This window comes from Zosterops lateralis, assembly GCF_965231275.1.
Source record: "Zosterops lateralis genome assembly, chromosome: 13".
Classification (NCBI taxonomy): domain Eukaryota; kingdom Metazoa; phylum Chordata; class Aves; order Passeriformes; family Zosteropidae; genus Zosterops; species Zosterops lateralis.
In genome coordinates, this window is record NC_139773.1 from 15,012,986 (window position 1) to 15,040,968 (window position 27,983).

The following is a 27,983-nucleotide window of genomic DNA, read 5'->3' on the forward strand; positions in this document are numbered from 1 at the left end:
AAAGAGCTGAGCAAGTTCATAGTGGAGTTGCAGGTGTTGGTATTCTACAAAATCGAAAGATTTCCTCTGAAAAATGTGGTGTAAAAACTCAGCAGTAGCTGACACACTGTCTCCATTTTGAATTTGAGCCAATATTTAACCTAAAAAAAATCATGATCAAGCACTTTCCATTCTATAGTATTTCAGACCCATCACTTTTCATGTTTTAACATTGGCCAGATGGGAGAGGATGCACAGAATTTTTGCATTAAGGTCTCTGCAAAGTAATATCTTAATTTTTCCTTTTTTTTATTTTTTTTTTTTTCCTAAAATTTGCTTGCAGATTGCATGCAAACCATTGTTGTGACAGCCGGATCAGTTTTCAGGAAAAATGATAAACTGCCAGCAAGCTGTGAGCACTAATGGGACCAGATTGCTTCAAGACAGAACTTTTCCAGTTCCATCTCTAGAGGTAATTTGAATGTCTACAAGGGGATTTGTGTTTATGTATCCTGGGACAGTCATATAGGGAGTTTTCAGCTCTTCCAGGCCAGTCAACAAATGAAAAAAAAATAAAATGGAGAAACACTGGAGTGATCAGACCTTGCAATGGGCATCACCTTAAAATGGTGTTTAACTGGCAGGGTTCAATGAGGGAGTGTCACAACCATTTAAAGGATTTCAGTGTGTAATTTAAAGCACATTTCAGGCTGTTCTAAATTATGGGAAGGATGGGGGTGCAACTTATAAAGGAGGATTTGAAACAGCATCTTATCCACACTCTTGTTGCACAACTTTTGGGGGAGCTTGACAAAGCTGGAGGATGCTCCGGCTGCTCATAAAACACATGGGTTTGACTTGCTGCGAAAATAGAAACAAAAGTTCAGGAGTCAAACGGAAGCAGCTGCCCTTGGAAGCTCTGACATTGTCTGCTCTCACTGCCTGCAATTTTCTATATTTCTGTCCACCTCCTGCAGGCCCTCAGGACGAGGGAACTGGCTGGGTTGGAGAACCTGCCCTTGGCTTTGTGCTGTTCCTCTCTTACCTGTGAGTGAGGTTTGCTTTCAGTTCCAAGGGGGACAAGCCTCTGTGCCAGATTCAAAACGGGATTTGAAAGAAGATTTTTGGTGTTTCATACATCAGTGTTAATATTCACTGGGAAGGAACACAAGAGCTTTTATATTTTGTTTTTATGTTGTATCTGCACTGTTTTGCACTCAATTGATTTGATTTTTGGACTTACTCCAAGTTTCCATGTGGTTTAACCCAGAGATGGTTATACTTGAGGGTGGGAGAAGTTTACTGGTATTTGAATGACGAGAATACTGGACTATTTAGGGGATACAAAATAGGAACTGCTACAGGAAAACCACAAGGGCTCTTATTAAGCAACTGTACAGTAGAGGCAAGACTTTTGTTTTTTGGTGCTCATTTTAGGTCCCTCAGGGTCCACTTTCACCTAAGGGCTGCTGAAAGGTGTTTCTTGGGGGTGCCAAGAACTTCCACCAATATCACACTTTGTTTAATTCTCACCCGGATGCTCATGCTCAGGCCCTAATTTATCAAATTTTTCACCAGAGGGGAAAAAAAGAAGAAAAAAAAGAGTATATTTCTTTGATAATATCTAATTTTGCTTGAAAATAAGCGACATAAGCTACTAAGAAAACGCAAAGGCTGGAGTTTGTGCAGTCATGCAATTGTCTGAGTTTCAGCATCTCGCCTTGAGATTTTTGCTCCCCGTGGCCACAGTGCGGCAGCAAAATCCAAACAGGTTTCCCCATCCTAAAGCAGCATCAGGAGCGAGCCCTGGAGAGCTCTGGCGGTGTGGGGCTCGACTGAGCTGAATCCTGCTGCAGGGAAAGGCTGGTGCAGCAGCACTCGATTCCTTTGGTGCTTTGCTCCTGGAGGAACTGGACTGGGTGGGAATGACACAAACTTTTCTAGCCATTTCCAGTAAGTTGTGGTTGAGTTGCATGGTTTTTTTGAGGAAATTAATAAACATTTTTTTTAGCCTGTCTCTGAGGGTGCATTAAAGGCATAGCAGAAATCAGCCTGGCTTTGGAGCATATGAGCTTTACTTCTGTCATATTGTCCTTACAGCTTCAGGGTCCTGTTAGACTCTACAAACACAGCATGAAACCATTCCCTAACCAATCCTTGACACCTGAATAAAAAGCAACAAGGAAAGGACCTTTAGAAAAGTTACAAAAGCATGGAGGCAGAGGAAACTTCCTCTTTGTGGCTAAGGATTTCTCTAGAGAAAAAAAAAAAGAGCCTAATTCCCTCAAGATAAAGTCTTGAAGTGTTTGAACGTTTCTTGCCTAAAACTACTCTGGAAATACCTCGGGAGGTGACTGGAAAGCAAAGTTTTATCACAGCCCTGGTTCCAAACCCACTTGCTGCCCCATGGCCTGAGCCATAACTAATAAGCAAGGACAGGGCTGAAAGGCAACTAATCATCTGTTTTAAAAGAGAAATAGTGCAGCTCAAAATGGATTTTTGCCTCCTGGTACATAAATCTTCATAGTTTCTCTGCTTGTCTAGAAGGACAGGAATTTCTTTGCAACCAGAAAAAAAAGATGTTGGTTGTGTCTGTAGCACGTCCAGCTCAGCAGAAGGGAAATGCTTGTTCATTATTTGCAGCCATAATTAGTATGGGACACTAGTTAAATGAGGAGCTGTTTGCTAAGCAATCACCAAGTGAGATATGAGGCTCTGGGAGCAGCCTGGGACAGCACTTTCTCAGAGGAATGTGGTCATACAGGAAAGCAGGGCAAAGCACCACCAGGTGTGTGAACTCAGCAGCAATTTTTTTCTGCCTTCCTTGTAAATGGATTAGGGACAACTTGAACACTTTCCTCAATTAACACCTTTTCCTATAGATGGGGTAATTTTATAGTTTAAACAGGAAATAATGTAGTACAATTTATTTAAATGACTCATCAAACAGAGTCAGGCTGATTCAGCCCTCTGGTTTATGCCTGTCCTGTAGGAAGGAGTGTCTCAAGGTGCAGTCACACACGTGCTGTACCCCCAGAGCACAGGCTGTCACTTTGGGCTCTTTGTACCTCTTGCACGTCATCAGGGGCTTATTTAATCCTTTTGTTCTCTTATCTTTTCAAGTTTGCCGGAAATGAAGCACACACACCTGGCAGAAGGATGTGGGTGCTAAGGAATTTTACAGAGAGATCATCTTGAGTGGGATTGCAGGACAAGCTGGGCATCAGGCCCAGGCAGCACAGGGTGTGCAGGGCAGGTCCTGCCTGACCAGCCTGACCTCCTGTGGCTGACAGAGTGTCTCCTCTGAGCTCACCTGTCCAGTGGATGAGGGAAAGGGATGTTGTCTACCCAGACTAGCAAAACTAGGGATGTTGCCTACCCAGACTAGCAAATCCTTCAACATCATGGTAGGTTAGTGGTTGGACTCAAAGATCTTAAGAAGTCTTTTCCACTCTTCACAATTCTGTGATTCTACAGCTGAGATGGAGATAAATTATCTTGCAGCTCACAACAGCTGGATGCAATAAAGAACGTATTGCGATTTTAAACTTTTCTTTTGATCGCTAACCATTAATTATAAAAGAAAAATAGTGCCACCCAAAATGGATCTTTTGTTCTGGTTTCATAAATCTCTATGGTTTCTCTCCTTGTCTAGAAAAACAGGGATCCCTTTAAGGTGCTACTGATCAAAATCAATGCTTATCTGTGTTCAAGGCTGAACACAAGGCTGGAGCACTGGCACAGTCTCTGCAGTTTCCTTATGATTTTCCACCGTACTTTGCAAATGAAATGTTCTAGCACAGAATCTGTAGTCATTTCACTGCAAGTGGCTTTTGGACAGCTACCATGAAGGTAACCTGGATAACTTGGAAGGTTGGTATATTCTTTTAGAGAAAGGAATTAAACAGAATCCTTACAACCCCATTCCCAGGCAAGCCTGATGAATCCCTGACCAGCCTCTTGCTGTTCTTGGGAAGGTACAAACACCTCTACAGGAGGTGGCACAAATACTCTGGATCTCACCTGATACATTTTCATGCATCTCAGTGTTTTTCTTCCTCTTCTATGTATACTTTAAACCTCCATGATAAATCTTTTATTTCTCTCCCTCAATTGGTGTTCAGGCTTTTAGCCCTCAGTGCAATGGCAGCTATGGAGCAGAGAGGGGTTGGGTGGGCACCTCCCTTTCTCCAGAGGCCAGCCCCATCAGCTCAGGCGGTCTGCAGTCAGACTTTTCCCCTGAATGTGCCTGGATCCTGTTCTTTGGTGCCATTCCTGCTTGCACATGTTCTCTGAACTTTTGCTGGCTGTTTGCATAAGCAGGAGTGTATTTCCTGGCTGGCATGTGGCCCTGGCATCTGTTTATGAGCAGTAATCCTGGATGGGGGCGAGTTGGTGCTCAGAGCTGTGGGCTTGTGCTTCACATGCTCTGCAGGGTCTGCCAGGGCATTAACTCCTTGTCTCATTTAGTCACCTTGTGATTTAATTTCTGGCCTCAAATATCACTGTGCTCGGAATTTGTACAAAGACAAGATCCCCAGATGTGATTCTGATGATGATCTGAGGGAAAGTGCCTGGTACCACATTGCCTACTTCAGTTCTTCTCAAAAGTTTCTAAACATTATCCACCTTCTCACCATGCAGCTGTAAACTGAGACTGCCTCAAAAGGTTTTCAGGATATGGAATCATTTATAGAGTCTGAAGGGTAATAATGCCTCAAATGCACTTTGAGCTCAAGCTTTTGATATTTCTGTATATCCATTTGTTATCCATCTGATTTTCAGTTTCAGTGCGGATTTCTTGCAGACTGCAATTCTTCCTCCAAGCCATCTATCTGCTGAGTGTCAACTGATCATCTTTAGTGTCTCGAGCAAGCCAGGAGACTATTTCTTTGCTTTTTCTCCTGTGTTTGCCATTTCTATTGCTGACACTTAATGTCCATTCTGCACCAGAGCTGCACAACTGCCCTTTGCTCATCCACTGTACCTTTTGTCTCTTCTTTCACCAGCCCTGCTCTCTGGTGTTTGGACCTTCCAGCTCATCTGAGGGTAAAACCTGCAGCTCAGCCAGAAGAGAGGAGTGTTTCTGTGCTGCTGAGACAAGGGCAGACAAAGCCCATTTGTTGGCTGAACACTGCAGGCCCTTCTTTGGCAAAACTTATAGATAGCCAAAAACCAGCCTGTGTCCATGGCCCTGGAATCTCCTGATGGAAGAGGATCCAAGTGTGTTTCTATTTAGCTCCCTCATGTAAGAGTGGTGCTGTTCTGAGTACTATGACATGAAATTCAGTGGTATAGGAAGTGGAAGAATTGTGGTGATGCCAATGAGTACAGGCTAACAAACCTTTTTAACCTTATTTAATTCAGGTATAAAGCAATTCCTATGCAATACAAACAAATGGAGAATCTGAGCTGTTTTACCATAACGGCTACTATTTTTTTTCTGTACAGTTCAGATGCTGTGACCATTTAAAAATGGAAATATAGTTAGTAATGAAATAATGTATTTGACACAGCCACTTATTTGTGCAACAGAACCCATGGCCTTCTATAACCAGAAGGAAATAATATTCTATAAGAAGGCTATGATGTGGTTTCTCTCTGTCAGAGAGAGGCAAAGGAAGAGAGGGGAAATATTCATTTCAGGCAGAGGAGAAGGAGAGACTTCCATCAAGTCTGTCTTGTGTTGTCAACACTGGAGAGAAATATTTCATGCTTTTTTATAACTTTACTAAATCATATGGGAACATCAGGCTCTGAATAAAGAATAGCATGGAGGAAAAGAATGACTCAACAGTTGGTCTGTCTTACTGAAAGCGCAGCTAAACTCTGGGCACGCACTATTCCTGAAACTGTTTTCCCTGCTCTTAAGGCTTATCCTTGAAGTCTCTGATTTGCTACAGCCACTGGAGGAAATGAATGTTGGAGTCTGTACAGGATGTTTGTAGTTCTTCTAGTGGCACAAAAATAACTTTCCCAGTTTTGATTAAGTTGAGTCCTCGTGAAGATCATTTTGGGTTTATGTAATGAAATTTGGCAAATTTCTAAAGATATTTTCTATTTAACTACCAGTCTTAGAAACAAGATTGTCAGTGTACATCATTGATATATCAGCTGTTGGAAGTGATAGACTTGCAAAGAAGCAGCATTTTCCTGCCTTCTTAGTGTTGTAATTTTGAAAATCAGTGTACTAGCTTTCATTTTGAGATTAGACTTCATTCCTTACTCTTGAATTTTCCTTTTTTTTTTTTTTTTTTTAAATTCAGATTCCTAAAAAAAGTTTATTTTCTTCTGGAAATGTGACATTTTGACCTTTTAAGTGAAATACTCCTAAGTTTAATTTCTCTGTAAAAATCGTGGAACTAAATTTCATACCCATGTAAGTTTTCACTATTTCTTCTAAAGGTGATGGTGGTGATGGTGCAACAGTTGCTCTCTGGATAGGCCACAAATTGGAGCCAGTCTGTAAATTTAGGAAGGTTTATGCTGTATCAGACTTTCTCAGCATTCCCACTCCCTCTCACAAAGGTTTAAAGGTATGCAAAATAGAGCCCTGTGAAACACTCATAAAGGCAAATGAAGCAATAGCCCACACTCATCTGGGTTTTTCTCCTGAGCCTCGAGAACCAAAAAGGGGAAGAGTTTTTATCTTGCGCCATTTTTAGGCAGACAAATTCAACCTAAATATTAATAAACAATTTTTAGAGAGGAAATTCTCCTCAGGTGAGAAGTGATTTGCTTTGTAAGAATCCACATCTGACATGGTTAATCTGCTCTGTCTTTGGGAACCAGGGCAAGATCAATAATTATATTGAGAAGGTTTGACATGAAGGAACGAACCCTATGGTGTGACCAGCGAGGTCCTCTCCATAGAGTTAAAATACTGGAAACCATTTCTGTTCCCAGGTTATCCCTGTCCCATCTCAGTGCTGGAAGTGGTTGCCCTGTTGGAGGCTTTGACAGAGGGATCTAATGCCAGGTGGACTGGGTTGAGTGAGCAGCAAGGTGCAGGAGCATCTGAATGGGGCTGGGGAGCAGCAGACTCCCCTTCTGCTGACCAGACCTATTAAACCAGTGTTTAAAAGGCTGTTGAAGCTCAACTTCTCTTTCAGAGCCACAGAGGAGGAGAGTTCAGGCAAACCTGATTGTCAGCTTGTGTCAGCCAAAATAGACACTTGAATTTATGCAGCCAGTTCAGGTTTTTCCAAGTGATGCAAAACCAGGCAAAGTGGGAGAGTCTCACTCAGGGTTTCCAGAGCTGAGTGAAGAGCAGAACTCAAAGGCCAGATTATCTGGGAAGAGTTTAGTGAGAACTCTGGGAGAAGAAAAGGATCTAGAATAGTTTTTTTGTCATGTAATTCTTTAGCAAAAGGTGATAAAGGGGGCAGGAAGCTGGGAGCCTGAGCACAGGATTAGAGGCAGTGGGAAGGTAACCTTGAAGGCATCTCCTAATTAATGAAGTTCAACTGCACCAATGTGAAAAGGCACTGTAATGTTTAGCAGTAACTCCTCTTTGTGCTGTCCCAGAGCAGTGGAGCTCTCTGCTCCTGCATGTCCCTATCACCCCATGCCCTGGATGCTCAGAACTGTGCCCTCTCTCCTCTCCCAAGTGGAACAGGTAAGTGTTTTGATGCTGAATCTCTGCTCATTTCAGTTTTTTTTTTTTTTGTCAGAGTACCTTTGCTTTGCCATCAGGATTATATCAGTCTTGGAATGTGTCTTCCCCATCTAGTTATGGAACATTCTGGAGTATTGGCCACAGGCAGAGAAATGGTGTAATGGGAGCCAGGAAGGACATGGGAAATAATTCAGGGACTGACCAGAGAACATTGCTCATTTTTGGAGGGTTTGGTACCATTATTGGCATGGAACTTTAGAGTCTCTATTCTAATATGGCACAAGGGTCTGCTTTTAGGGACTACCTCTTATTTTTACAAATTTACCATCTTCATGTTTAAAATATCTTCTGTTAAATGAATCTAGAAGAAGAGAAAATACTCTTGATGTTTTTATCTGATGTTTTTCTGCAGAACTTTGTTTTCTGTACTTGTGATCGCCTATGAAATAGATGTAGATTGTTCTAAGGTACCAAGAGTGTTTTATGGCATCTGGGATAGCAAGTAAAAGTTGTGGACATCCCCCTGGATTGACCACCTGTTCCAGGGTTGCTCTTGACTGCAAATCTTCTTTCTTGTGCTAAATTTGAAGGTGTTTACTGGTGATGGGGAGAACTTGTACTTTACAAGCAAACAAATATTTGTTTCCTTTACCCAGTACATCCTCCCTTTCTTTCCATGGTTCCCTCTCTAACTCTCCAATTTACTTGCATGTTTTCAAAATAAGAGTCTGGAAGGATTCCCAGTTTGCTCCACTTAGGCATCATTGCAATTATAATTTCACATTTGGCCTTCAGCAGAACAGAGTGTCTCATCTCTTAGAAAGGAATATTCATAGGAAAACAAATAAAAGCACTCACCAGCTGGTGCCTGGTGAATTATACTGTTCGAAGTTCAAGGATATTGAGGATAGTACGTGCTGATTGGCATTTATGTGGATGTTTCACTGGCATCATTTGACTCTTTCTAGCACTAAATGCAGGCAGACACACAGCAGTGTAGTTTTTGTCTTGCTGTGTGAAAAAAAAGATGTTTAAGCTCTTGTGAACTTTCCTTGTTCCCTGTAGAGACTTGACTTGCAAATGGTCTAGGCTGGTTCCCCTCTTCCCTGATCCCACAGAATTGCTCTCTTTAGTGCTTTATAAAACATAGGTGGAGGCAGGCTGTAGCAGCAGCTGGCTGCCAGGAGTGCCTTGATTGCAGAGTGATTCCAGCCAGGAGAAGTGGTGTGATCTGCTTGCCTCCTGTCAGCCCTCAACCTGTTGTGTCACTGCTGGACAATTCTCCCCCTTTCCTCCTCCTCCTCCTCTCCCATCACCCAGAAACGGCTTGGAAAACTGCACATGGGGGTGAAAACATGTGTGTTTGCCCCCTGGTGTAAGAGGAATCGTGTCATAACTTCCTTCACCTGTTAGATCACAGCTTGCAACATGGAAATGCTGTTGGTGGTGAAATAAAGTTTTAAAAGTGACCATGCGGGAACACTTTCCCCAGAATAATCTTGGGGGATTTGGAGCCCTGGTTTCCACTGAACTAGATGAACAATAGAATTGCATCAGTTGTCTCCAGGATGTAGAAAAAATAAAGCATTTTGGTGCTAAGGCTGCACTGCAATAGTCGTAAAAATCCTGATTTTTGAAGAACAAAATCCCTCCCAACTTGGTTGCTTAGTCTTTCTCAATACTAAATTATTTGAATCAATTGCAGATTTATAAAGAAAATGAACAACAAGATGCTTAAAGGATATATCATTTTGGAGCATCTTGTTTTATAGAAATGCCATAAAAACACATACATACATTATAAATGCATTTATGCATTACAAAACCCTTTAAAATACCCACACTCAACAGGTTGTTTTTCTTCTCTGTTTTCTTTCGCTGCATCTTAGTTCTAGGTATTGATGATGGCAAATATACAGACATAATTTGGTCTGGTCATTCTGTGCTAAAACCTTTACTCATATCCCTGTGCAAAGCAGAATATGTTTTTATTCCCAACTTATTGATGCCTGCCTATCTCTTATCAGCTGTGCTGAAGCTGGATATATAAAGCACCCGCCTGTCAGCTCTGGTTGTTACCTGGAAACATCATTTAACTTTTAGTGCTCTTTCACCCACCTGGTCCCTGGGTTTGTATTAAAAATCTTAACAGTAACCTTTTGGGTTTATCAGGGAGGCAGGGGGAAAAGCAAGCTCAAAGCACTTTTGTTATACATATATATATTTTATATCCACCTCAAACTGCTGAGACAAGAATTAGGTGGGTTTTTTTCAGGCTGCAGTGCCATAAATCTCCAGACTGGCTCTTGTAGTTTATCGGGGCTGAGTGGCTGAGGTGATCCTCCATAAACAACTCAGACATGTGGAAGATGAATTTTAACGAGTGTTCTCAAAGCTAAGTGCTACCTCTTGCTTCTACGCCTCAAATTCACCCATTTTTTATTTTTATGTTATATCAGAGGCTGCTCTGTGCTTTTTTCTCCTCTAATTATCTACACTCAAGCTGGATTCTGTCGAAGCCAGAGGAAAGGGAACGTAGCTGTGTACACAGAGGTGGGGTTTCCACCTGGCCTCACTTACACAAGGGTTTAAACTCCCAGTCAAAACACCTGGGCTTTTAAAGAGGAGGGATTAGACACTTGTGCCTAGGGATTGTTTCATTTGGTTTTGCCTGTGCAAAAGGCTTTTGTGTTTCCTGTCCTCTCTGTAAAAATGCTCAACCTTGTTCTAGGAAAGGCTCCAAAGTAAATTAGAGCAGCCTTAGGGGCTGTTTTAAATCACAGCAGCTGAAGCCTTACCCTAGCACTTCACACTCCACCCTGTGTCTCTTCCACCAACACTCTCTACAATTAACTCAGATCTTCACCTTTTCACAGAGAGAACTCTTGGCTTTGCATCACTAGGTAGGGTGGGAAATCATCAGATCTGGTTCACAGCAAGCAAAGAGAATGAGGAACAGAGCCCACTGGCCTTGCTGGGAAACAGGCAGTCACCAGTTACTGTAACTCAGTATTCCTGTTTATATTCTGGAACACGCAGACTGACGAAGTAGGAAAAACACAGCTAGAATAATTGCTCCTGGGTATTGTGCTTTCATTTACAAACATAACCACTCCTGAAGCTGCTGAGGACAATTTCCCTGAACATCCAGCATTGTGCAATTGCCCCTCAGCCTTCTGTGGGGTTTCCACTTTCCTCAGCTCTGACAAATACTGGTCCCTGACAGAGGCAGGGCAGGGAAATTGATGGATCAGTGAGTGGAATGATCCAGTACCAACAAATTCATAGCTACAAAAATAGGCAGTTATTCTTATCATTTCCTTGTTCTGACACAATTTCCTGCCCTCCTCTCAGGCTGTTCTGAAGATTGCCTGGATGACAGACCTGCTTTGAAGCCTGTCAACCCCTGTGCAGAGCATCTCTCCTGTTAGGAATTGCTGTCCTGGAGAACAATGGCTGGGAGCAGGGTGAGGGGCTGTGCTGTGCTGGCAGCCTTTGATCACACCTGGCCCATGTTCAAACAGGGCCTGCTTGTGGGCAATGATGAGTTTGAGCATTTCTGATCATATCACACTGGGGTATAGGAACTGTGCCCTGCTTGGTGAGTTTTATTTACCCCTCCCACAGATTTAGTCATCTTCAGCCTTCTTGGAGCAGCTCAGATCAGGAGAGGGATGTGGGGACTAGAGATGCTCCTAAACGAGGTAGTTTAGGGCATGTCTGCAGCAGCCAAGGCAGGAAGGTGAACGAGTTTAATTAACAGGGTTCTGCCAGTGCAGTTTATTAGGACAGAAGAGGATTAATGAGATCTCCCAGCTGCAGCCCTGCTGACAGGTCTGTGTGTGATGTTTGGCACAGGGGGCAGTGTGCAGATGAGATTGATAACCTCCTTGGCAAGTGCAGCTGTCCTTGGCACAGGACACATGATGGGCTTTAACAACTCCACCAAGACCCTCAGGGATCTATCTGCTGCTGGCTCTGAGGGTGTGTGTGACACTTGGCCAGGCTTTGCAGGCTTGTCACCTTTACCTTGCTGTTCTCAAACCGTGTTAGGCTCAGTTATGGTAGTTCTCAGCTTACCCTTGGCAATTTCTGGGTCTTTAATATTAAAAACGTGATTGAATTTAAAAGACTAAAGAGTCCATAGGTCAGTGTTTTGTAAAACAAAGTCTTTCTGTTTGCTCAGGGAATAACACTTGGAGAGCAACAGTAGGTGAGGCTCTAAGTAGAACTGTGGCCATGCCTACATGCAAATACTTGTTCTGATCTAGGAACCTTCATATTGAAAAGACTCATTCAGCATCTCGGAGTATGTATAAGACTAACCCTCAGTGTCAGTAGTTCTATGATATTCTGATTAAACACTGCCCTGGAAATACGTATTACCAACAGGGATGGGACCTGCTGTGCTCCAGTTTTAGGCTATGGATTTCAGCTTGGTGAGAGTTTTGTGCTATAACAGAGTGATAAAAAGCCCAAAACATTAACAGTAGCAAAAATAAAGCAAGTAGATATTTTCCCAATTCAAGTCTGTTGTGAGGAATGTAAAGTTTGGGTTTCAGTTATCAGTTATTAGAAAACATGGTTGAAAACTGCTGTGTTAAAACCTGTGTAACTTTCTTCCTTCAGCTACCCCAGATCACAATTCATGAGCAAATGCCAGTTCCAACAGGCACGGTTCAAGGTAGGAAAATACTCTCTTAAAATGCATTTTGCTGAAAATAGACATAAAGGAAAATAATACCTTACTTGGTAGAGTCTGGAAAAGAGTAAAACTTTCTTACATTCACTCCCAGCCCTGTGCTCTGTTCTCTAGATCCAGGACTGGGCCTGGAGCACACAACTAATCTCTAGTTTGTGTTTGTATCTTCTTCCCAGGGTGATCATTTTGTGAGAAAGCAGGGGTAATGGTACACCAAAAATCAGCTTTTAATAACCCTGTACTTGAAGGAATGAGGAGAGGATATTCAGGGGAAATTTTACAAAAATATTGAAAGACTGGTTTGCTTTTTAATTGTTGTTTTCACCCCTGTGTTCATGACTTATTTGCATTGCTCAGACTCTCCATAGCTTGTGAAGTGCCAGCCTCCCTCTTTCAAGGACCAAATGTCTCACTGCAGCTCAGGTAAGGGCTTGGGGCTGGGAGCTGCAAACACCAGGGTCCAGTTTTCCCTTTTCAGAAAGTACAAGGAGAAAACCCCAAGCAAAATAAGTCACTCATCATCTCCTCCCCTGCCAAACCCTTTGATATTACTGGAAGGATCAAAATTTCGTATTTTATCCCTGACTCTCACTGGTTTCCTATCTAGTCCTGAACCGATCCTCAAAAAAAACCCTTTGCTTTTATCAGCCTTTTTTTTCTGACAGTACTTCTGAGATGTATGAGGATGCATTGATTTAATGCAGGTAAATTCCTTGGAGGTTCCTGGATACAATTCCTTATTTAAATCCCTGACTTCGTTTTTATTCTAGAAGTTGTCAGCTGGTCTCAGGAGCCCATAGACCCACTGCTCAGCTCTGCTCTACTCTTGGGATGAATCAGAAGCTAAATTTTCAAATGTTCTAAAAGCTTATTGTTTGCACAAGAGACAGTCCCCAGCATTGCTCCTCAATGGATTGTCAGGAAAATGACTGCACAGATTCTGAATTATAAGTTCTGTCACAAAATACAGCCTGTTTAAATGGCATTTAAAAGCTAATAATGAATCCTGAATGGTTGAAACAATTGTCTCACATCTTTGTTCTTTCTCTCCTTGTACAACTGATGGAAATGTTGTCAGTGCTGTTCAAATGGTGAAGCTGCACACAAACACAGGCATGGGATTGAAAAAGTGAGGAGGAAGCTTGAGGTTGTGATGGTTTCATTTGAAGTTTAAGCTCAGGTTGGCCCACGTGGCATTTCCACAGTTGAGACAAAAATATGGTCAGTGACATTTCAGAGCAGAGAATCCAGCCCTAAAGAATGAATGTATCACACATTTAACCGATAAGGTGAATCATAATGACGTTAAATGGGATTGAAAATATGTGGTTTTTCAAGGTAACCTGTTGGAGCTGAAAGTGAGTAGTCAAGCCATAACTAATTACCATTATTCATTTATTAATCCCAGACTTACTGACATGCTTAAGTCTCCTAAAGTCTTGAGTGCATTCATTTGTGCAATTGCACAGAATGATTTAAACCTGGCAGTTGGTTTAGTTTGTGTTCTGGGAATGGCTTAACGCTCCAAGACTTGGGAACAAGCACACCCTTGGTCCTGTTCCAAATCCTGCCTGTAAACCAGGTGCTGGCTGCAAGGAAAATGGGCTGCAACTTAGGGACTTGTAATTCTGTATTTTGGGGTCACCAGGTCTCTGGGACCCACTTGTCCAAAAGAAATGAAACATAACACTTAACTCTTGTAGGAGATTTCACTGTGGGATTTTGAAGAGCCTTTATCAGCTGCCTATCTTAGGGGCTGTGTCCCAGGCTCACAAATGTCCCGAGCAATCTGTCAAGCCAAGTGCTGTAAACACGTCAGTAAAGCTGGTGCTGAACAGGTGGGTGCAAACAGAATTGCTCAAAATGGTGATAAGGGCATCTTCAAAGCTTCTGGTGGTGCTTCCAGGGAACACCTTCCACTTGTCGGTGAGATAAGAGGAGGAATTACTGACAAGCTTTTAACTTGATTGAGCTCCAAAGTCTTGTTACCAGATACACTACCAGTGAGGTCAGGAAAAGCAGTTTTAACCCACATGGGAGGGAAGGAAATTCTTCCCTGTGAAGGTGGGGAGGCCCTGGCACAGGTGCCCAGAGAAGCTGGTGGCTGCCCCATCCCTGGCAGTGTCCAAGGCCAGGGTTAAAGTGGATGGGGCATTGAGCAATTTGTTCTGGTGAGAGCTGTGCAGGAGCCTGGAATTGGGTGAGCTTTAAGCTCCCTTTCAACCCAAACCATTCTATGACTGTTTTCTTCTGTGATTTGATCTCCTTGTGCCCTTGTTCTCTTCCTCACAACCCTGGAGAAATGCTGCTGCAAACAGGCAGTGCAGAGGGGTGGGCAGGATAGAAATGCTTCACTTGCTGCCTCTCTGAAAGGTTGCAGCTGAACCTGTAATTAGGAAAGGAGCTAAACCCATTATTTTCAGCAGCCTCACATTGATCCACATTGGGCAGGTTTTGGTAAAGGCTGAGAAGGTAATTTTTTACCTTTCAGCAGTCAGAATAAAGGGTAAGAAAATGCAGGCAAAGAAGAAAAGTTGCAATCTTTTTTCTTTTTTTTCTTTGCTGAGAAGACAGGTCTTCTTTCCCTTCTGAGAAAATGAGATATTCACACAAAAGATGAGTAGGATTTGATAACGCCAACTATGGTTCTCAATTATATATTTTCTCTTCCCTCACAGGAATTGATAATGACATCTTTAATAAAATCCAGAAGAAAAACATTTGTGTGCATGAAGAGAAGGTGCACAGGGGCTCCTTGTGAGTATGGAAAGTTAATAAGAAATCTTCTTTAGATAGACACATTTCAATTTCTCATGCTGAAATGCTTCTGTTTGCTGTATTTTTAACGGTGCCTTTTTTTTTTTTTTTCCCCAATGTGTTTTACAGGGGGATTTAATTAGTGCTCATCCTTAAAATCCTTAAGTCATACATAATGACTTACTGTTATAATAATGCATATCTTGGCTCTCGATGACTTCAGATTATATTGGATGCATTCACAGAATACCCTCACATTGATGTTTTAGTGACATTTCCAAAGTTTCACGTTTCCTCCTCTCTTCCCCTTAGCCTGCCAGTGATGCAAAGTTCCTATCCCCAGGATCTTCCCAGTACTGTCCTTTTTTTTCCTCTTAGTTAGCAGTGAAGTAACAAAGAACTTGATATTCAGCATTCTGTGGCCTTATCAGCATCCTTAATACAGCTACATGATGCCTAAGACAAGAAAATTTCTCAAGCTAATGTTTTGCAGAGCCCACATTTGGGTAATCTTGTAAGAGTTAATCAATTTATCTCTTTATTGCCACTGAGTCGTGGCAAGCTTTTCTCATTTGGGTGGATATTGGCTATGAGAATTTAATTTCTGTATCTCCTTCTCCTCTTGCATCCAAGGAGCACTGTTACATTTCATTTTGGCAGAGGCACACACAAGCTGCTTTCCTTTGCTTCTCCCGAAATCAGCAGCCACCTTTATTAGATTGCCTTTGGGCATGTTTACAGTTTCTTTCTTGGCTGTAGCCTTTGACAAAACATGCACAGAGCCATATTTGATACACACTTTGTGGGATCACACACCTAAGAGAAAAGTGTTTTAAAGGCTGTGTTGTTTTAGTTCTGAACTTATCTAATTATCTGAATCTGATATTTTTCTTGGTTTAGATGAAAGGAAAACAAAAACATTAGCGGCATAAGTTTCCTTTCTTCTCTGTTTTCAGCTGAGATCATTGATTAGTTTTCTAATCTCAGCCAACTTCCCTTTAGATTTTTGATTGCATGAGCTGAGTAAAACTGTCCTGTTCAGCATGCAGACAAACTTTGGGAAGGTTTATGCAATTTAGGAGCTGCTGTATACCTCCAACACTGTCTGCAGTAACCAGTGTTGTTGTTGAGCTTGTTCTGGAACATCAGGATCTGTCCCTTCAAACATAACCTTTAAGTCAGGAGGCAAAATAAAGCATTGCCAAATTTTTTTTCCTGTTCCTTTGAAATTGCGCACGTGTTCAAGCAATGATCTCCCTGATGTGTAGCTCCCAGCTCCTGAACTGATGGCTCCTGATCCTCACTTTGTAGATCCACATGGCACCGTTCATAGGTGTGAACTCTTGCTCTCCGGATCTTGTTGAAAGAACTGGAGTGATGGCTTTTATGCCTTCCCCACATTTTTATTCAGTGGTTAGAGAATGATTCTTTGTGCTGTGACAAACCCTTCCCACATGTCCATAACCATTTCTGTTTTGCAATGGCACAAGGTGGTTGCATCACCGAGTTTCGCTCGATGGTGCGAGATGGGTGTCACTGCATCAGTGACGCTCACAGACAAGGTGTGAGTTCTGATCAGAATGACACGTGTGGAATGTAAATACGTTCCTTGTCTTTCCCCATCTCGCTGCTGTGCACCTCCTGCAGTGATACCACACTCAAGGGATGTTGAACACCGCAGGAGGGAGTGGTGACTGGGTGAGCTGTCTGGGAAGGTGTGTGACCCAGCCTGCTCCAGAAACAACCTGGCATTGAAGGCCTTGTTGGGAGGTGTTTGCCTTTCCATACCGTGGCAAACTCATCAAGAAATGTGTGTGGGACCATGTTTCAGCTGCAGACACGCCAGGTAAGCATGTCACCTCACCCAATCCTGCCTCAGTTTCCCTGCCTGGAACGCGGCTGCAGCCCTTGGCTCCCTTGTCCAGGCACCTGGAGATGCTGCCAAAAAAACGTGTTGGGAGATGCAGCCAAGAACAAGCGTTACGTGGCAGCAAACGCTGCTGCTGATTACATTTCCCTTGGCATGTCGTCATTCGCGAGGGCTTCCTTCCTAGCTCCACCCTCAGCCAGGGCTCTCCAGGGCAGTGCTGCCGGTCCCCTGCCCTTTGCCACCACCAGTCCGACCTCCCTGGGGTGTTGGGTTTGGTGGAAAATTGATGCTTTGGTGTTGTCTTGGAGGATGCAGGTCTGGGAGGGGATGGTGATGCTCCGAGCAATAGGATCCGCTGGGGGATGCTCCAAGAGGGGGATGGTCCAAAGGGGATGCTCCAAGGGAGATGCCCCAGAGGGACACTCCAAGGGGGATGCTCCAGGAGGATGCTCCAAGGGGATGCCGCAGGGGGATGTTCGAAGGGAGATGGTCCAGGGGGATGCTCCAAGGGAGATGCCCCAGGGGGATACTCCAAGGGAGATGCTCCAGGAGGATGCTCCAAGGGGATGCCGCAGGGGGATGTTCGAAGGGAGATGGTCCAGGAGGATGCTCCAGGAGGATACTCCAAGGGGATGCCGCAGGGGGATGCTCCAGGAGGATACTCCAAGGGGATGCCGCAGGGGGATGCTCCAAGGGAGATGCCCCAGGAGGATGCTCCAAAAGGGATGCTCCAAGGGGATGCTCCAAGGGAATGCTCGAGCCAAGGGGATGCCGCAGGGGGATGCCCCGGGGAAGCGGACGCCGGCGGGGGCGGGTTGCGGGAAGCCCCGGCGGTTCGGGGGCGGGCGGGCAGCGCGGAGCGCGCAGGGAGGCGCCGGCGGCGGCACCGCCCCGGCAGGCGGGAGGGGACGGGGACAGGGCCGGGGCCGGGCGGTGACAGCGGCGACAGCGGGGACAGCCACACGTGCCCGGCCGGGGGAAGCGGAGCGGGTCCCATGGGCGGCTGCGGGCGCTGCGCGGCCCCGGCCCCGCCGGCAGGTAAAGGGGCCCCGGAGGGGAAGGGCAGCCCGGCGGGCTCGGGGAGGCGCTTCTCTACTTTGGGGTTTTCTTTTCCTTGTTGTTTGTTTGTTTGCTCTTTGAGGTGTGGCGGGTTTTGCCCGTGTGCTCCCAGCTCCGCTGTTGGTGCCTCCCCGCAGAAGTAACTTTGCCGTGGGAGGCTCGGGGTTACTTCGCTTTTTTGCTGTTTGTCCCTTTAGTGATGCTGCTCCGGGGACTCGCACCTTGTCTGAACGATTCTTTTTGTTGGGAAGATGATGCTGGGGAAATTCTCTCCTTCCTCTCACTGAACCGACACAACCCCATGTGCACTTGCTGACTGAAACCGAGTTGGTTGACTTTGACTTAATAAATAAACCACTTAGCAGCAATAATAAAACAATCCCTCAACTAAAAACAAACAACAAAGTGGAACATTCACACGAGTGCATTGACACGGCGGAGTTGTTTTAAGGGTAACTTTGAGGGAAATGTAGTGTGTAAGGCATAGTTTGTTTTTGTTTTTGAAAGAGCTGTTCATACGATTGTAATGAGAAATAGTGTGAATTTTCATTGATATTTGCCTGGCACAGCTATGGCAACTGGCAGGGATCTGGTTGGTGCCCTTGGTTTTATGACAGTCAGTTGCTCAGAGCACACTGAAAGCTGAATTGCTGCTACGTGGCATTAAGAAAATAGAAGTTCTCACCTGGATATCTTACTATTAGTTTACTGTGATTAAACTGTAGAATTTGTCGTGTATTTTGCAGTAATTCTCAGAAGATGATACTGTTGAGCGAGTCGATTTAGCTGTCAGGATGAATGAGTGTATTTGAGTAATAATCTTGCTTGTTTGATTTCTTGCTGCTGTTCAATGCCATCATAAAATAGCTTATCAAAAAGCAAATAAACTTGCATGTGCTGTAGCCTGAAGACGGATTCAGTGGGTGTAGTTTCACTTTGTTATACTGGAAATAAAGAATCAAAAACGGTGCCGAGAGGAAAATCTCATTTTATTTCTTAAAAAAATTTGCACTTTTTAAAAATTAAGAATGGTAAATTTTGTGCTGTTAAGACAAGTTTAACTTTGATTGTATTAAAGGAGCTGTGGGATAGTTTGTAGATGTGTGGATTTAAGGTGTCAATTATAAACAAGGTCATGAGGAGAGGCACTGGTGTCATTGACAGGAAGGTGGGTGTCTAAACAGCCCAGGGATTCCTGTAATCATCCCCTCCTGGGACAGTCCATGGGGCTGTAACAGTGCTAGAAGTGTTGCTTATCATGTCATTCAAGGTAATTAGAACCGTAACTGGCTCAATTTCACTAATTTCACTGCAGGTTTTTTTTTTCCCCGGTGCCTTTTGCATTTGGTAATGTAAACAGCTTCTTTTGGACTAACTGCACCTCTGATTTGAACAGATGATTAGGGAAAAAATCTACCTGCTTGGGCAAGGAACACTCCTGAGGAGAACAGTGGTTGCACCTTGGATGTTGAAGTTCACTGGGATTTGGGACTGCCTGTGGTGGAGCTGAGTCAGGTTGTGTGTGTGGCTGGAGTGGGTTTGGGACAGGGGATAAACCTCACCCCAGAAGTTTCTTGGTTGCTCCCACTGACATTTCCAGGCAATACTGAGTGTCTGATTTTCCTCCTTTAGTCTACACTGGGCAGATTTGCCCATCTTATCTTTAATTTCTCATAGACAGCAGAAGGTTGGCACGAGGCCCCCACCAGTGGCTGTCAAATTCAGGCAGGATGTGTGCAACAACTTGTGCTGTCACTTTGTTGTGAGAATTTTGGGGTTTGACTGTTTTGTTCACCATCACCTATACCCTTATGGTCTAGGGTTTTGAATTCCAGTCTCCCAAAGTGCAGGGAGTTGGGGGTCTCATCACCTGGGGTCCCTCTGCATGGGCACAGGGGAGAGGGAAGCTTTACCTCAGCAGAGGAGAGCAAAGCATGCCAAGTATGCTCTGCATTTCCTCTGTGTTGTTTCCACCCTTGAGTGGAAAATTGCTCCCGATTTCCTCAGATTTGGAGGATTTACATTGGCACTCTTCCCACATTCCCGTTTTCCTTCCAGTTGTAGTTATTAGATAACACGCTTGCACAGAAGCTTGTTTATAAGAAAAAGGACATTTTTCTTCAATCTATTCCCATTTGACTTAAGCAGTTGAATGTTCCCTGGATCCAAGGGACCTGTTTCTTAAGGCTTAACTGGTCCTTGCAGGATTGTGAGGATGTTGGAACTGTGAGTGCCTTAAACTCTGGTTTTAAATCACATATCAGTGTAACAGCTGATCCTGAGTGCACCTCTGTTTCCTAAGATGTTGATGCTGTAAAGTGAAATCATGGACAGATGGAATATTCATATTTGGACGATTTATGTGTCTCGATATCAAGGCTTTCTTTGTGTATTCAACTGTAATCCACATAAGATTTTCTGTGATCCACATAAGAATTAACTCCCCATTGTCTTCTCTGTGAGGGTTCTAATGAAGACCAAGAGTGATGAGAGAAACTGGGCCAAGTGTCCCATGTTAGATCAAATGATTGATCACCTTTTTATCTACCTGGCAATTTCTGCCTTGGAGAAATCAACTTGGGTGTAACTACAGGTTTACCAGCATAGCCATGGAGTGGGTTGATTGCTGTGTGGGCAGATGGTTTTGGTCCAATTTAGGGATCAGTAGGAAGGAAGCCTTGTTGATGGAGACTTGCTTTTGGATGTTCTCCATCTTCCCTGGATATTGGGTATCTTGTGATCTGCAGGGCACTGTGGATGTGCAATCTGTCTGTCCTGCCCTGAGGATGTCACCTCCTAAGGCAAATTTGACTTTTGGCACCCCTGTGGCCTCGTGCTTCCCTGTGCCAGGGTAAACACTTGCAGGAGTATAATTGTATTTACAGTAACTCATCAAAAAGCTATTCTGGAGTGTTACAAAGGAGGGTCTTGCTCTAATTTTTTTGAAATACTTAGGGATTACAAATTTTTCCTAATCAAAAACTTCAGTCCTTTAAAAAGCTACACAGCCAGAGGCAATTTTCAAACCCTTTAAACTATTCTTTCAACTTAGAAATTACTTGGTAAAAATATTTGTAAAGACTGTAGAAAATAAGATGTTAATTACCTTTTCTTGAAACGTTCCTAGATGGTTTTGAACTTAGGTTGTTTTGCACTACATTATATATTCAGACAAATCAATTATCTCAGGGGGGGAAAAAAAGCCTGTGGTGTGTGCCAGTTGAGATGTTTGGATGGTGTAACGTTAACCAGGTTCCTTGAATGAACCTCTCTTTCAATTAAGAGAGATCATTAGAGAGGAGAATGCAGAAGTGGGAACAATCTGAGTGATGTGGAGTAAACAGAGAACAATTATTTGTAATTTTACATAATTCAAGATGTTAAGGAGGTAAGAATAAATGAGCAAGATTCAAAGATTTTTTTTTTCTAAGGTCTTCAATAAAAAATTAAAAAAAAATTCTTCTGTAGCTGAATTATACTTCTGCTTCACACAAGCATAATTTATCTGTGGAACTCATTACTCCAATACTTTCCTGTTGTTAAAGAAATTTAAATTAATTTTAAAGTTGTTTGGCAAATTAAGAGAGAAAACGTACGCTGGGGCTGTTAATCACAAAGATGCAGATACAAATTTTAGCTGAAGCAGCCCCTAAATCACAGATTCCTGGAAACCAGGAGATTATTTTGCAGGCAGAATCACGGTATGATTTTGTGACCTTATAGTCTTCCCCTGAGCATCTGTTTTTGGTCAGAGTTAGAGGCAGCTTATTGGGCTGAGTGGATATTTTGAGTGATGCGGTCCCTTTGCGTTCTGTGTGTGATGGAAATTTGGATGGGTTTTCCTGGGATCACTGCTGTTGTGTCTGGAATAGTTTCAAGCAGGTGAACATTAGATGCAACTTCAATTTTCACACTTGGGGGAAAAAACCTGAAGTATTTTGTGTGCTCAATGCTGTGTTTCTTTAAGTTTTGATTAACTGGCTATTCATAAACGTGATCTGTAAAGAACACAGATGGAGCTGACCTTTTGCAAGGCTGCACTACTGCTGCAAAGCTCCATTGTGAAATAACTGGATTATTGTGGGAAAATCTGGAGCATGTAATAATTTTAGATTTGATTTCTATTTTCTTAAATGCACACTGCTTTTCTAAGAAGACTTTTTTTGTTCTTTTCTTCACATAAGCAGCCTGCTGACCTTTAGGCCTTTTTTTAACTCTTGCTTCTGATTCATTCACTGCCTCCTGTCAAACCCTAGGTTGGGAATGATGGGGACAAATTGTGTCTGTGCTTTCCTACTGACTTTCACTGCTGCTTTTCTGGGGAAGACAGACCTGGGGGCTGCCTGTGGAATTGAAGCTGGAACTTCCAGTCTGATCATGTAGGTGTCCAACCCCTCCTGCCACCAGAGAGGATCCCTATGCTATGACATCTTTGGCCTCAAAGAGCCTCTTGACAACAATTTCTGGTGGTCTTTGCTTCCAACTAATCAATTTGCTTGCTTGCTGTTGGTGTTTGGGTCAGTGACCCAGGGGGTGACTTTTCCTCCTGCCGTGGTGGGTGCCTGTTCCTGGTGTATTTACACAGATGCTCCTTCACTGGCTTGTTTTCACTTTCCCACAAAAACAACTTGCTAAAATGCGAGCTAAATACTAATGTAGCTTTTGAGGTCTTTGTTTGGTTTTGTTGGCCTTTTGGGGATGGGGAAAAAAATAAAGGGAGATCTTATTCATATCCTTCCTTTCTGGGAAATACTTGTACCCTTGACAATTCTTCCTGTTGCCCACTCCTGGAACTATAGATGCAGCCTGTGGAGTAAATTTTGCTTTCCTGGAAACTTTAGGTTTGGGAGAATTTCATTGTTTTGGGAATTCTTGGAATTGTATAGCTTTGCTGCCTTGAGATCAGAGCTAATTTAGAAATAAAGCAGTTCTGCTTTTGCGTAATCCCATAAATTAAGAAGCAGCTGTGTCTTTTTGGGATTTATGAGTGTGCACTTTCATTCTCTCCTCCCAAACAGATAAGCCCTGCTCTGGAAGTTAAGTTTCTAGCCAGGACTGGGTATATAATCTATATTGTTTGATAATCTTTTAATGGGGGTGAATGGGAATGAGGGGGCCAGGCTAATTAATTTGAGCAGGCATTTGTCTGTGTTGCCATTGATGTGGAGGTGGTGATGATCAGGAGCTGTCAGCAAGGATGGGGCAGTCTCCCTCTCAGCTCACTTTATCACGGTTGTGAAAGTTCTTTTTTTTTTTAAAGTCTGACTCATTTGAGTTTAAGTGAGGAAAGATTAAGAGCTCTGTTCTTTGAAATTTTATTGGGTGCAGGTTCCCCTTGAAGTAAAATCTTATTAAACCTAATGGTTTTGACAATTTCAAATAGAAATATCCGAATGAATGAACATAACTCATCCCCTTGTCGCTGCTTCCCTGGGTTTGAAGAGGAGTGTTTTTTTGCTGTCTTCCCTCATGGGAAACATCTGCAGATCCAAATGGCAGATCATTAATGCTCGTTCAATAGCAGGCTTTGTTCCCAGTTTCTACTACTTGGAAACAATTAACTGGAGAGTTTTGTTTTGTCTTGTTTTCCTTTTTGAATGCAAACATCTAATTCCAGTTATATATTCTAGTGGATTTTTTAGAAGTCCTGCTATTTGGGATTGCTTCTAATTATTTTAGAATAAATGCTCCCTACCCAAATTCAGATAGTGGGAATGGTGCCTTTGTGTTTGGGGTGCGATTTTAATTTATTTTATTGTATAAGTGGCTGAATTTTGTTCAGCTCTGTAAAACTGTAAGATACAAATCTCATTACAAGCATTTGTGTTCAGTTCAGGAGGGTTTCTCATTCCTCCCATTCACCAAATGCTTCATAGTAGCATTTAGCAAAAAATCTGTCTGGTCTTTGATAGTCAGCAAACAAAAGCTGATCAAACATTCACCTACTTGGGTGCAAAAATCGTTTGAACCAGAAAACCTGCAGATCTGTTTAGCTGACTGTGAGCAGTTTGTATTTCAGGACACTTGCCAGATTGGTGACTCCTGTCCAAATCTGCTAGACAGAGGAGCTGAAATGTGAATAGCTCTTAAATCCATTAAAAAAAAAAAATAAAAATTACTGCATCTTTAAAGGGTTTATTGACACCTGCTGAAAAGTTCTGGATTTGAGCATTATGTGATTTTAATCCAGGAGCCAAACCAGGAAATTGTATAATTGTGACAGCTGAATTAAAATACCTCTTAGTCAGTATTCACCAGAACTAAACATCCATGATTAATAAACTCAGTGTTTTGTTGGTTAATTAAGGGCTAAGTAGTCATAATTTCTGCACTTAACATTTACTTTGAGAATATGTGAATGGAGCACGATAATGACAAGTAAGTGGTCAGCTTGATCTGTTCTAAATTATCCTGCCTGGAGCTATGTGTGCGTGAAAGGAGGATTAATAAAAATAAAAAACCCACTGTGGCAGCAGTGTACAAAGGAGTAGCCACTGTGGTTGGGCAGCAGGAGCTGTAAATATGCTTAGGGGAAGGTATTTAATGTTTAGCAAACTACTCCACCCTGACTATGGCAAGTTTGCCCCAGATGAATCAGGGCCAAATAGTTTTTTAAGCGCTGCATAAATGTGTCTGCACGTTTCCACGCAGCAGGTTTGTCATATAGGATCATAGAAAAAATGAAAGTAGATTTTAAATTGCTTCATCAGGTGACATCCTAGCTCAGCAATGCCAGTATTCCTATTTTGTGGAGCTGTTTTTCTGATTGGATCACTTCCAGGAAACAGAATTAACAAAACCAGGCTTTGCTATAGTTGAGGTTCTCTGAACTTCTGCAAGTCAATTCCTGAACAGGTCACTTCTTATACACTCCAGCAGAGTATTCCTGTATATTTTTTTTTTTGTCCCTTTTATTCAAGCTTAAAAGAGTTACTGGAATCATAGTTTGTGGTTTTCTTATGAGGCTGCTGCTGCTGCTGCTTGTATTTAGGGACTTCATCTTCAGCAAACCAAAACCCCAGTGTTAAGGCTTTGGAAGTGCCAAAGTGGAATTGCCAATGCACACGAGTTAAATTTACAAACTTTACCTGATCTCAGTGGGAAAATAATGCTGTAACAGAAACTGGAGAGAAAGTGCAGATTTCTAGTGCCAGGAGGCTAAAAACTCAGATGGTGAATAGAAAGAGAAACCTCAAGTCAGAGATGGCTCTTTCCTGTGAAAAATGACTGGCATTTAGAGATGTGTGCTGGCATATGTTCAGTCTTTACAGCTGGAGAAAAAAAGGAAATTTAAAGGAGTTAAAGGAGTAATTGGATTTGTGCTGCTGATTTTATGCTGAACACTTTGCTGTCATGGCTTCAGGGGAGCAGTGTGACTGCTTTTAGTTGTATGCATTGGCTTCTTCATATTTAAAGTACTAAATTATTGTCCAGGGTGAGACAGTCAAATGCTTGACTTCACCAAGAGATTCCTGAGAGCTTTCTCTGTCTATGGGTTTTCCAGTGTCCCTTCCAGCTTTCTCAGGGTGATATTTAAGTGCTGTTATTTTCCGTAGGAACACATGTGGATTTTGCAGAAAATCAGGGCTGCTACAGGTGCAATTCCCTCATTCGGTGCTGTGCTACAACACACCAAACTCTCTTTTCTTCAGGATTCTTCAGCCTCCTGCCTTTGGGAATTAAAAGGCTGCAAAAGCCCTGGTCCACTTTACCTGCAGATACACCCAAGTGTGGAGAGGTTAAATGTGAGAGGACATTTAATCACTCAGATCAATACAAATTCAAAATGATCTCAACCCTCCCATGTGCCCAACTCTCACTGAGCTTGGCTTGTGCCACCTTACTGGAAAGAGGAGCATGTAGTAAGGAAAAAAAAAAAAAGGCAAACCAGGAGTTTTTTGTCCTGCTCAAGTTGTTATCAGGCCATTTTTATGAATCAAAAGTGTTCTGTCAGGGTTATTTTGGTAAATTGTTAAATAAAGAGTCACACAGAGCTTTTAATAGACCTTTCCTCTGTAGTCACTAAATTTTGATAAGAAGTGTGACAGTAATAGTAGTTATTTAGGGAGAAAATCTGGCACATGGACAAGTAATTTGCATATAGTCACAAGTTTCTTTTATTGAAATATATGATTTAAGTGCTAGTAAAAGGCACGGGTTGGTTTGGCCCGTGGAAATGAGTCTCCGATTTCCTTCCCAGGTTTGTTTTCCCCGAGAGCCATGGAAAGGGAGGATCTATTTCTGTGCACTTCTTGTTATAAAAATAAACCTTTTGTTATGAGGGAGGTGAGCAGGGGCTGGAAGGAGAGACTGAGGAGGAAGGAGGCTGCAGGGCTGGATTCCCAAAAGGGCTGGATTCCCAACAGAGCAGGGACCAGCTCCTTCAGCACGTGTGTACCTGCCTCTTCTATCCCTGGTTTTGTGTTGTCCCTCGTGTGAGCCCTGATAAACCTCAGTTATTCTAGAGCTCTTTTTATTTCATTCCTACTCTTGCTTGTACCTACACTTTTCCTTCCCCTTGCTGCTCATCAGCTTTCCCTCTCTCCTGCTCCTCGAGGTGCCCTGCTCCTTGTGCCAGCATTCCCAGGGATCTTCTATGGGGTTGGGAACAACCAGACAAATTATAAACCATTTGCAGTCAGTGGTGAAGGAGTGTCCCAGCTGCTGGTGGGATGTCAGGAGATGTCACAGTGCCTTCCAGGAGAAGGATCTGCCCCTCCAGGATGTTTTTGGGGTCTGGTTTGAGGTGCACATCCTCACTGCAGGAAGCAGATTTTTGTGCACAGGTGTCCCTGGAGAACTCTGCTGCTCAGCAGGTGCTGTTTGCACTGTAAGGATCATGTTTGATTGTCCCATTCCAGTACAATCCCCCAAATCAGACTGAAAAGGTTGAAAGGGCCTTTTTGCTTGCACAGGTACAATTGCAAGCCACAATATTTGCAAGGAAACTCAAAGAGTGGAAGGAACTTATGAAATATGTTTGTAAAAATACACCCAAACACTTCCCCCTTCATTTCCTCTATACATACTCATCATTTTTCTTCTGTTTTAGAAAAGACAGAAGCAAAATGAAAGCAATACTTTCATAAGCTGGAGGCAGGTGCAGGGTATTTTCTCAGTAACTTTCACTATCGGATGCTATTTTAAGATGCTTGTAGCAGCTGGTCGTTTCTCTTACTTCTCATAGTTACTGTCTGCTCATAAATGTTGAGAAAAAAGCCCTCCAGATTGTGCAGAAGAGCCTCTAAGGAGTTAAAGTGTCCCTGTTCCTCTCTTGCTGCTAGGTGGAGGAGGATGTGTACTTGTTTCATGTGTTTGTGAAAGATGAAACTCATCACGTTTGAGCCAATTAAAAATCAAAAAGCCAAGGATGGGATCTAAAAGCCCAGAGCCTAAACTCCATTAATCTGTGAGAAAACACCAAACCAAATCCAAAACAACAAACCCTAAACCTAAAATAGAAAATACCCCTTTAGATGCCTTTATTATCTGCATGTAACAAACAGGCTTTTCTTTAAGCCTTGTGTTTACCCTGGATGTTACTTGTGATCTTCTGCAGAGACTGGAGGTTTCTTTCACCCCACATCAAGAAAATAAAGCTGGTTTGTTTTGGTTATCTCGTTTCCATTGAGGCATGTAAGATCGTTTCTCATGAAGCACTTGTACTAATTTGGCTGACAGCAACAGGTCAAGTCTCTCTTTCATTTTTATATGTTTAAGTTTAGCATCCTGCCAGGCTCTGCAGATGAATCTGTTAGCAACAGAGCAGCAGAAGAGCAGGATCTGTATCCACAGCCTGGCATCATTTGAAGCCCTACAGGGAAGCTTAAGCAGGGTGGGAAGATTTGGAAGCTGCCCAAGCCATGACCCTGCTTTAGCAGCAAATCACCTGTGCAGTGAAGGCTTTACCTGCACTGCATCAGTGCACTCCCTGTGATACTTGTTAGTGCTAAAAATAATTCTAACACTGATTTCCCCAGGGTAATTAGCCTGCGCAG

General features: G+C 42.9%; 1 protein-coding gene across 1 annotated transcript in view; it reads left to right on the plus strand.

Moving 5' to 3' along the window:
- The first annotated feature begins 17,898 nt into the window (after positions 1 to 17,898).
- MCTP2 (multiple C2 and transmembrane domain containing 2) overlaps positions 17,899 to 27,983 on the plus strand; it is a 117,337-nt gene continuing 107,252 nt past the window's right edge. Inside the window, 1 exon segment of the mRNA XM_083870897.1 lies at positions 17,899 to 17,964. The gene's annotated coding sequence lies outside the window, so the exon portion shown is untranslated.